This window comes from Myotis nattereri (genome assembly GCF_964212035.1).
Source record: "Myotis nattereri genome assembly, chromosome: X".
Taxonomy (NCBI): Eukaryota; Metazoa; Chordata; class Mammalia; order Chiroptera; family Vespertilionidae; genus Myotis; species Myotis nattereri.
In genome coordinates this window covers 97196737-97207346 of record NC_138078.1, presented here as the reverse complement: position 1 = coordinate 97207346, position 10610 = coordinate 97196737, and positions in this window count along the sequence as shown.

Sequence of the window (10610 nt, the reverse complement as noted above, 5' to 3'; positions counted from 1 at the left end):
AAACGGAAATCATGGAGCAGACATGCTCTGTGCTGACCAAGGTGTCAGTCCCTGGCAGGCCCACTGAGGCCCCTAATTAGACCCTAGGAACAGAAAGACGGAGGAAGTTCATTTAGCCAATGAAGCCCAGAAGGGAGAATGATTTTCTCTAGGAATGCCTTTTATGCTTGGCATTGAGCTGGAGACAAGTTGGGTAAAAGTAGTGAGCTGATTGCAGGCCAGTTTCAGGTGCTGGGAAGGAGACTAGGAGGCTTATTCAACACTTTGTTTTTTTCCATCTCCTTCAGACTGGCAGGTACATGGGTGAGCACTGACTCCTCTCCCAGCAAGCATTTTATGGAACCATCACTCTGGCTGGGAAGTCCTTTAGTTGTCCATGTGACCCTGGACCTTAAGCCAAAGCCCCTGATATACCCTCTGGGCTTCTCCCATAGAGCTCTCTCCCACCCCTGGTCTCCTATCCAGCCTTAAGCCAGATCTCCTGTCTCCAAGTTCCCTACTTCCCCAGTAAGGTCTCCATAGCTTAATTATGCTTCTTGCATTCCCGTTTCCCTTGCTGTAAAGCTGCCTGGCTAATTTAGCTCTCTAGATCTATTTAGATCTATAATTGAGCTGCCAGTTGAAAAGTATATCTCCCCAACCTCTGCCCTTTATTTCTTTATTTATTTTCTGAAATATGTTTGCCTTCCCCAAGTCTTCACAACTGGAAGTAAAATCAGAGCTGTAGAACATACCATGTCAATGGCTGTAATGAAACTAAATCTCTGCTCAAATGCTTATTCATATTATATTCCAAACATTCTGTTTTTCTGTGGTGAAGCTTTTACCAGTAGCAACAAGCCATTGGAGAAATAAGTACCAAATATAAATCAAGTTAGACCAATCATGGGTCCTATTCAAAATGGCAGGTAGGAACAGATAATCCAAACAGTAAAGTAGAAAGGAGTTCCTTCAAATTAAGGAACAGGGCTTTGTATATCTTCTCCATCAATACGTTTTTTGTCTTCCTTTTTATCTTCTCCATGGTAAGGAAGAAGTAGCCAGAGAATGAGGAGGCTGGGAAAATAAATTAAGTTAAAATAGTTCATAAAGTCTAGGCCAGTGGTTCTCAAACTTGAACTGGAATCAAAATCACCTACAGGACTGGGTTGGGGCCTAAGAATTTTCATTTCTAACATGTAGTTCCAATGCTATTGGTCTGGGGGCCACACTTTGAAAACCACCGCTTTAGGGACTGTGCTGAGTAGGCTTGAAGATCAGGAGTCTCTGGTCCTGGGAGTACTTGCCCAGAGGCAGGGAATGTACCATGTGACCTGGAGGAGGTTCTGGCTTCATGAGACAAGCCTTAGGCAGAGCCCAGCAACCCACTCCTGGGGCTCTTACTTTGGCCAATGAGACAACTTATGCACCCTGAACCTCCTGTCAAAGGCCCACTGTTTACTGGAGTCACCAAACCTCTGCTGTCATGCCTCCATCTTTCTGGGTCATGGAGGGAATGAAGGCACCGATAAACACCAGGACATGTGGCCCAAGTGCTATAGCCCTGTACTATAGAGCAGAGGTAGTTCTCAAACTGAGCTTTCATCAGAGTCATCTGGGGCAGGGATGCTTGGTAAATCCAGATTGCTGGGCCCATCCCCAAAGCTTCTGGTCAGCAGGTCTGGGATGGTGGTGGCTGGGAATGTGTGTTTCCAATAAGTTCCCAGGGATGCTGACTGATGCCTCTTGGTCAAGGGGATAAAAATGCTTCTATGTTCTTAAGTTCTTAGGACTGAGGCAAAGATGCCTTGGCTGCTGAGAGAGACACAGACCAGGGAGCAGCCTGAACAAAGACTAGGAATTTATTTGGCACTAGTCTAAAATTTCTGAGTGACTTGATTATATATATATATATATATATATATATATATATATATATATATGAAAAGTACCAAATTATGTTTAGCACTTAATGTATTCTAAATATTACTTAAATGGATGTATCATTAGATAGTATTTAGGTTCAGTTATTTCAACAAAGGTAAGAGGGAAGAGAACCAATATTTGAGCTCTGTCAAGGCTCACACTAAATCCTTGACATATGTTTCCTTATTTGCTTCCCACAACAACCATACACAGATTTCTTAAAAGACATCGCCATTTTTTCAGATGAGGAAACTGAACCTCAGGAGCCTAAGTGATCTGATTAAGGTAACAAAACTGATAAGAGGTAAACCTGGGATTTCATCCCAAATCTAGGTCCGAAGCCCCTTCCAGTATACCCTGCTCATAAATGCCTAAAGGACACATCGTTATTGAAAGAACAGAGGAAAGGAGGGAGAGTATTTTCAGGGAAAACATGTTGAAACCAAATGTTGGTCATGGAGAGTAAGTAATGAGGAAGGAAGCTGAAGGGATAGGACAGAGCTCCATTGTGCAGGGCCCTGTCAGTCACTTAAGGAATATGTACTTTATCATAGTCAATGAGAAGTCACTACAAAGCATTAAGAAGGGGTGGGAGGTCACATTTGGTGTAGCCTAAGAGAAAGGGAGGTGATAGTAAGAGCAGAAGGATGGGCTGGTGGAAGCTAGAAGGGATCCTAGAGCTCATCCTCACCACTCATCTGAAAGATGAGAAACCGGGCCAGGAGAGGGCAAGAAGCTTGCTGAAAGGATGCTGTGGGGCACTGCCCAGCTCCCCCTCGCCTTCAGTGCTGGAGCCCTTGTTCCCCATCTGTAGGGAGTATTGGTGATGGACAGTGTACTGAGTCCCTCGCCAGGAATGGCCTTTGGCTGAAGAAAGCCACCAAGCCCAAGGTTGTGCACCCACCCCAGAGGACTGGTCAGTGCAGGGGCATAAAGTCCTGGTCCCTTCACCACAATTTAAGACAACTCTGAGGGGCCACGCTGGCTCCAGAGTTCCCTGTGGGAGCCTTTGTTGTGGGTGCAACACAGTTAAACTTCCTTCTCTGACCAGTCCTACTCCTCCCCCACAGCAGGTGTTGATCCTAGGTGTGCTCCCTAAGAATCCTCCTGTTCACTTAGCTCTGTCTCACACTGTTTCCCTGGGAACATGGTTTGTGACACTTCCCTAAGGTCACAGGCCAATTCAATTGAGACAGGAGCCCATTTCTTATGACCCTTGACCTCTTTCACATCCATCTGAGAACGTGGAACAAGTAGCCTTAGAGACTGAATCACAAGGTGCTAGGAGAAACCCCCTCCTCTCCCGGGGAGCGCCCTGCATGGTAATAAGTTTAAGTGTGTTGAAACATTCCAGCTCCCTGTTACAGGAGGAAATGTCAGGTGCCTCTGTGGCTCCTCCCAGCTCCTCCATTTGCCTGAGACAGTGGCTACAGGAGCTCAGCCTGGACTATCTGTAATGAAGAAGATCATACAGATGGCTCAAGGCTTGGGATCCAAGGACGTGGATCAGAGGGAGGCTGGCCTGCTCCAAGACAGAGTGGATTCCTAGGGAGTCTAAGAGACACCCCTGCCGCCACCCCCCCTCCACACACACACACACTGAAGCACCTCCCTACTCCTCTTGCAGTAAGACCCAGGGTTTCACAACTGGCATCCATGCTGTACCCACTGACAGACTCTGTTCCCTGGAGTCCTCCTTCACAACATGCCAGCTGCTGCTGCCCTGTTTGGTGGTGAAGTACAGGGAACCTTGTGTTGCCTTCTTACAGCCCTGTGGAGCCACAGCAATGGGAAGTGTATGCAGTCATTTGCTGCTTTTGTTTATTGGTGCACAGCGGCTGCAAGGCCTGAAGGAGGCCAAACCCTAGACTTTGAGCAGCTCCCTCAGGATTCCCTCTCTGTCTTGGGGAGCTGGAGAGGTGCAGAGAGGAGGCCTCTGACCCTAGATTCCAATCAGGAGGCCAAATACTTTGGGTGAAACAAAGCTTTTGTTTATACACCAAGTCCCTCAAGTAGCAAACACGCCAATACTGAGTAAAGCATTCCAGTTCCCCAAAGTGTGAGACAGAAAGACCACACACCTTAGAAGAAGGCTGAAAATGGGCAGTTTTAGAAGTTCCAAGTTTTGAGGCAAATCAGAACAAAGGCCAAACAAGGCTCTCAAAATGTTCTGTACTAAGAGGAAGAAATGGCTATGGGTCACTCCGCTAGGAAGACTGTAAATGCTCATTTCAGACATAAGAGTTCTGGTTAAAACATCACCAGAATGGACATTTATTTTCCTTGCACATCTATTTGTCCCCTAGGAATGCCATGTTCTATTTACCATGTCCATAATTGCAATTCTGGCTCCTCTAGCTTCTTCTCCAAGCTTATCACTCCTTATGATAATAACACCCACCTGACTTTTGATGATTATACTCAGCCATAGAATCTCTATTTTTTCAGAACCTACACTCCCCACTGCTATCACGAGCCTAGTTCTGTAATGGCCATTTCCCCGGTCAAGCTAACATACAGAGGAGAGCCACTGTTATATTTCTTAGTGGTGCTGGTGTCCCTCTTACCAGCTTGTTTCTCATCCTTGGTAAATGGTGTACAGTGGGGCCTTGACTTACGAGTGTCCCGACTAACGAGTTTTTTGAGATACCAGCTGTCTCTCGGCCGATTTTTTGCATTGAGTTGATAGAGTAATTTGAGTTAACGAGCTTCTTAACGAGCTCGGTCTTGGAACGAATTAAACTCGTAAGTCAAGGCCCCACTGTATTCTGTGTTTTTCTCTTTTAATTTTCCAGTTTTGTCAGTATATCAACTCTAGAATGCTCAGTTCGGAATCTTTTCATTCCTTTTTCCACTACTGCCACAGCAAAGCATTTCCACAGCACTTAGCATGCATCATCACTTTCTCTATACTACTAGGAACTATCCTAGTAATGAGTTTGCGCCATCTCTTGTGGTCCTTGCCAAGATGTTAAATCTTATATTCCAGGAGAGTGTTCGCACATTGATAAACACCCCTTTATCCAAGCTTATAGTCCAGCTCCCTTGATCAAGCAGTTTCAGAATCCAATTTCAAGTGAATTCTTGAAGCTCCTGCCAATATATGCTGGCTCAGTCTTGCAACTCCTTGGGGTACAGTAATTTTCCTCTCTTATCAGGCCTAGAATGTTCATGCTGTGCCTTAACCCTCGTTATGGGCCTAGTCACCAGGAGGGGAAGTGAGTACACATATTATCTTGTGGATAATGCAGATGATGCATTGCCCCACTCAAGGCTGCAATGTTTCCCGGGAAAGCCCAACACAAGGACTAAGCTCTGCATCGTCTCCAAGCAAGAAGTGTGCATGGGGGGTGTTCTATCAACAAGGAAGTCAAGAAAATTCTTCAGGCTCAGAAGATTCAGGGAAATATGAGTAATCAAGAGATTGGTAGCATCAATCTAGATATCCCCAAACCATTTATCAACATCCTCTTCTTTTCCAGGAAGCACCCTGGTTTTGGCATAGCAAACACCATTAGGAGTTTAATCTTCGTTGGAGTTCAATAAACACCAAATTATATAGGCTGATAGCTAATCTCTTCCCCATAGTTCTCAAACACTTGATACATCACACCAGTTCCCTGTCCCCTTCTACCAGTATATCATCCTAATTCACCACCTGGTGAACATCTTAACAAGAATAGGACTGCCACTTTGTGGCAGGGGGCTATCTATGCTCCACCTACCCTCTGTGTTATGGTCCTTGCTGCCAATTGTGCAGTGAGTGATCTAGTTCCCAAATCCCATCTAAGTGATGGATTTCTTGACTAACTCTCAGTTTCAAGTGTCATAATTTGAGTTCCCCAGAAAGCTGACTACAATACAGAATGTAGTGTTCAGGAAGCTTTGTAAGAGGAGTCTTTGAGATTAACACCTGTAGAAGAAAACAGACATAGTCAGGGGGGGAGTCAAGCTGTATTGCAGGTCCAACAGTAGCCTCTGCCAATCCCACTGAGAGATCTGGAGTGACCATTCAGAATTATCCTAAGTTGGGCTGAGACAGTAAGGCCTTTCTTTGCTAGTCCCTGCATTGGGCTTCCCCAGGAAACTTTGTGACCTTGAGTGAGGCAATGCCTTGCACCTGAAGCAATCCCTGAAGTTCTAAGAGTGGAGGTAGCTTTGCTACAGTTCTCACAGCAGCTCAACCAAAAACTTCTTTATTGAAATGGGAGATGGGCTGGCATATCATAATATTCACTACATGCACAAACTTTTTTAAAATTTTCAATTAAAAGTAAAGAGTTAAGCATTTATCCTATCATTCCTATATAAATTGTATTTCATAGTAATAAAATAGCCATGGTTGATGAGGCTAAGTTCTATACAGAAGGAACTAGTTAATAAATTACAATAAATGATGGTGAGAAAAAACAAGATGGCAGTGTAGTTAAACATGGTACTGGCTGCCTCCCACAACCACATCCAAATTACAACTAAAGTACAGGACAACCATCATTCAGAACCACCTGAACTCTGGCTGAATGAGTGTCCTACAACTAGAGAAGTAAAGAAGAAAACACATTGAGACTGGTAGGAGGGGCAGAGGTGCAGAGTGGGCTAGTCCAGTACCCATGTGTGGCATTCTTTTTTTAATTGCCTGGAATATCTAAGCTGTAGAAGCCTCCCCTGAGGAGCAAGGGGTCCTAGCCCCGCACCAGACACCTCATCACAGGATTTCAGTGCTGGGAAGAGAAGTTCCTGTAACTTCGAGCTATTAAAACTAGCAGGGATTTTGGCTGAATGACACAGAGGCTGCTGGAGTCCCAGGCAGTTCCTTTTAAAGGGCCAGCACATTGACTTACTTGGACTCGCTCCCTCTGAGCTCCAGCACTAGTACATGGCATGGGGGGATCCAGGGACATAGCAGGAGGAACTGGATTTTCTGGCATTGGGGCAAGAACTCAGGGGCAACTTTCTCCCAGAGAAAAGTGCTGGCAGAGGTCATTGTTCCTATGCTGAGACCTCCCCTGTTACAGAGCTAACTGGCAGGAGCCATATCTGTGTCTCCATCAAAATGGCTCACACTGTTCACTCCGCCCTGGTAATTGCCTGTGACCCTGCCCCATCCAAGTTGCAGCTCCACCCAAGCTGTTTGCAGCAGCTTTTCCATATGAATGGCCTATCCTGTCTCAGACTTCAGGCTTTCCTAAAATCTCTGAAACAAATAGCAGCTGTTGTCAGTATGACCCATTACTCTCAATCAGTGGCCCTACACCTGGCACTAGCAGCAGCCTTCCTTGTTTCACAGCTTCGCCTCTTCTGGGCACTTCTAAGCCCAACACAAGTAGCAGCTATCTGAAGATCACTCTGTAGCTCCTGGCAGGTGGCCTCCAGCAGGGCCCAGGCAATGGGTGACTTTGCACCTCTTGGGGGCCCCAGAGCCAGTGCACCCAGTGGACAGCTTCAGACTACACCAGATTACAACTCTACACATCCATGAGCAACACACTCAAGTGACAGACTCAGTGAGCACAAAAGCTCCCCTGCTCCATAGTGATGTCTCTTGCACAGCAGCTCTTCCACTGTCATTGCAGCTTGTCCTCACAGCCAATTGGACTGATGGTCAATTCCTCCCAGTGATGCCAACTACAGCAATCAAGGCTCAACTACAACAAGACTGTGCACACAGTCCTCACAGGGGCACACCTAGAATGCCCAGCTCAGGTGACTGGGGAGGCTGAGCCACTGGACCCTGTAGGACACCTACTACACAAGGCCACTCTACCAATTCCAGGAGACATAACAGCTCTATGTAATACATAGAAACAAACACAGGGGAGCAGCCAAAATGCGGAGACAAGCATGTTACAAATGAAAGAAGTGGAAGCAAGCAAGCTACTAGATACAGAGTTCAAAACCATGGTTATAAGGTTACTCAAGGATCTCAATGAGAGCTTCAAGGGACTTAATGAGAGCTTAAAGGAACTTAGTGAGACTTCTAAGGATTTTAGTGAGAATGACAAATACATAATAAAAGACCAATCAGAAATTAAGCATATACTAACTAAAATAAAGAATAATTTACAGGGATTCAGCAGTAGAGTAGAGGATTCTGAGAATCAAATAAAAGATTTGAAATATGAGGAAGCAAAAAACACTCAATTAGAAGAGCAAAAAGAAAAAATAATAGAAAAATATGAAGATAGCATTAGGAGCCTCTGGGACAACTTCAAGTGTACCAATGTTCACATTATGGGGGGTCCAGAAGGAGAAGAGAGAGAGAGCAAGATATTGAAACCCTTTTTGAAGAAACAATGACGGAAAACTTTCCCTACCTGGTGAAAGAAATAGACTTACAAGTCCAGGAAGCACAGAGAGTCCCAAACAAAAGGTATCCAAAGAGGCCCACACCAAGACGCATCATAATTAAAATTCCAATGGCTAAAGACAAAGAGAGAATCTTAAAAGCAAGAGAAAAGCCTTTACCTACAAGGGAATGCCATATGACTATCAGCTGATTTTTCAACAGAAACTTTGCAGGCCAGAAGGGAGTGGCAAGAAATATTCAAAGTGATGAAAAGCAAGAACATACAACCAAGATTACTCTACCCAGCAAAGCTGTCATTTAGAATTGAAGGTCAGAGAAAGAGCTGCACAGACAAGAAAAAGCTAAAGGAGTTCATTACCACCAAACCAGGATTACATGAAATGTTGAAGGGTATTCTTTAAGACAAGGAAGAGGAAGAAAGAAGAAGGAAGGAGAAGAAAAAGAAAGAGGAAGAGGAGGAGGAGAAGGAGAGGGGGGGAAGAGAAGAATAAGAGGAAGAAGAAAATTATGAACAATAAATGGAAAATACATAGCTATCAGCAATTGAATCTAAAAATCAAAATAAGCAAACAAGAAATCTAATGAACAAAATAAACTGATGAATAAAGTAGAACCAGAGGCATGGAAATATGGAACAAACATGTCATAAGTGTTTCCCTCCACGTCCTGCATGGTTCAGGGTTCGGGTCTGGAAGAGGAGCCGCACAACAAATGAAAAAGAAAAGACACAAGATAATTTGAGAATATTGGGGGACCAGGCGGCAAGTCCAACTCAAGAGGAAGGACTTCCACTGTGCTCAGGCCTCACCAAGCTTTTTATAGTGAGCGGTAAACAAGGTAGTGGTTACCGAAGTTACACTTTTCTTGTGAGTTTCACTTGTTTTTGTTCTTGTGAGTTTCACTTGTTTACACCATGGTTATACTTCCTGCACTTCCTCAGCCCATTAGATTCCCAGATAAGATCTAGGGAGTGTTATAAGGTCAAGCCTAATTATGCTAAGAGGACTGTGCCCTCTAAGCTAGGACTTGTTTGTGACTTTGCCAGCAGGTCAGTCCGAGGCTTAACCCTATATCAGTTTCCCACACAAACAGATTAATCTCAGAGGGAAGGAAGGAAGTAGGTGTTGGAAGAGATTAACCAAAGGACATATGCATATATGCATTACTTATGGACACAAACAATAGGGTGGTGAAGGCCTGGAGTGGGGTGGGAACTGGGTTTAGGGGGTAATGAAGAGAAAAATCGGGGACATCTGCAATACTCTCAACAATAAAGATTTAAAAATTAAATAAAAGTAAAAGAAAGATAAGAAATTATGGATTTAGACTATCATCATTTGCAATCCCAATAAATATTTTTCAGACAAGGACCATCAATTGATGAAAACGTAAAGTAAAAGGTTGATGGGGAACTTTATGCAGGTGCACCTTGTTTTATTGTGCTTCACTTTAACTACAAATATTGCTTTGTTTGTTTTGTTTTACAATTTGAAGACTGTGGCAACCCTGCCTCAAGCAAGTCTATTGCTGCCATTTTCCAACAGTATTTGTTCACTTAATATCTGTGTCATATTTTGGTAATTCTCACAATATTTCAAACTTTTAAATTATAATTATACTTGTTATAGTGATCTTTGATCAGTGATATTTAATGTTACTATTGTAATACTTCTAAGGCACCACAAACCACACCCGTATAAAATGGAGAACTTAATTGAGAAATGTGTGTGTTCTGACTGTACCACCAACTGTCTATTCTCTTTCTCTTCAACAGCTTCACTATTCCCTGAGACAGAACAATATTGAAATTAGGCCAATTAATACCCTACAGTGGCCTCTAAGTATTCAAGTAAAGGAAAGAATTACACATCCCTTACTCTAAATCAAAACTTAGACATAATTAAGCTTAGTGAGGAAGGCATGTTGAAAGTCAAGATAGGTCAAAAGCTAGGCCTCTGCACCAAACATGTAGCCAAATTGTGAATGCAAAGAAAATTTTCTTGAAGGAAATGAAAAGTGCTATTCCTTGCCGAAACCGGTTTGGCTCAGTGGATAGAGTGTCGGCCTGCGGACTGAAAGGTCCCAGGTTCGATTCCGGTCAAGGGCATGTACCTGGGTTGCGGGCATATCCCCAGTAGGAGATGTGCAGGAGGCAGCTGATCGATGTTTCTCTCTCATCGATGTTTCTAACTCTCTATCTCTCTCCCTTCCTCTCTGTAAAAAATCAATAAAATATATTTTTTAAAAAAAGTGCTATTCCTGTGAACACATGAATGATAAGTGAAACAGCCTTATCCTGTATATTAAAAGGCTAATATACAAATTGTTCCCTCAACCCGGAGTTCAATCAGGAGTTCAACTGGGAGTTTGACCAGGGGGCAGGGCCAGCTGGCCAACT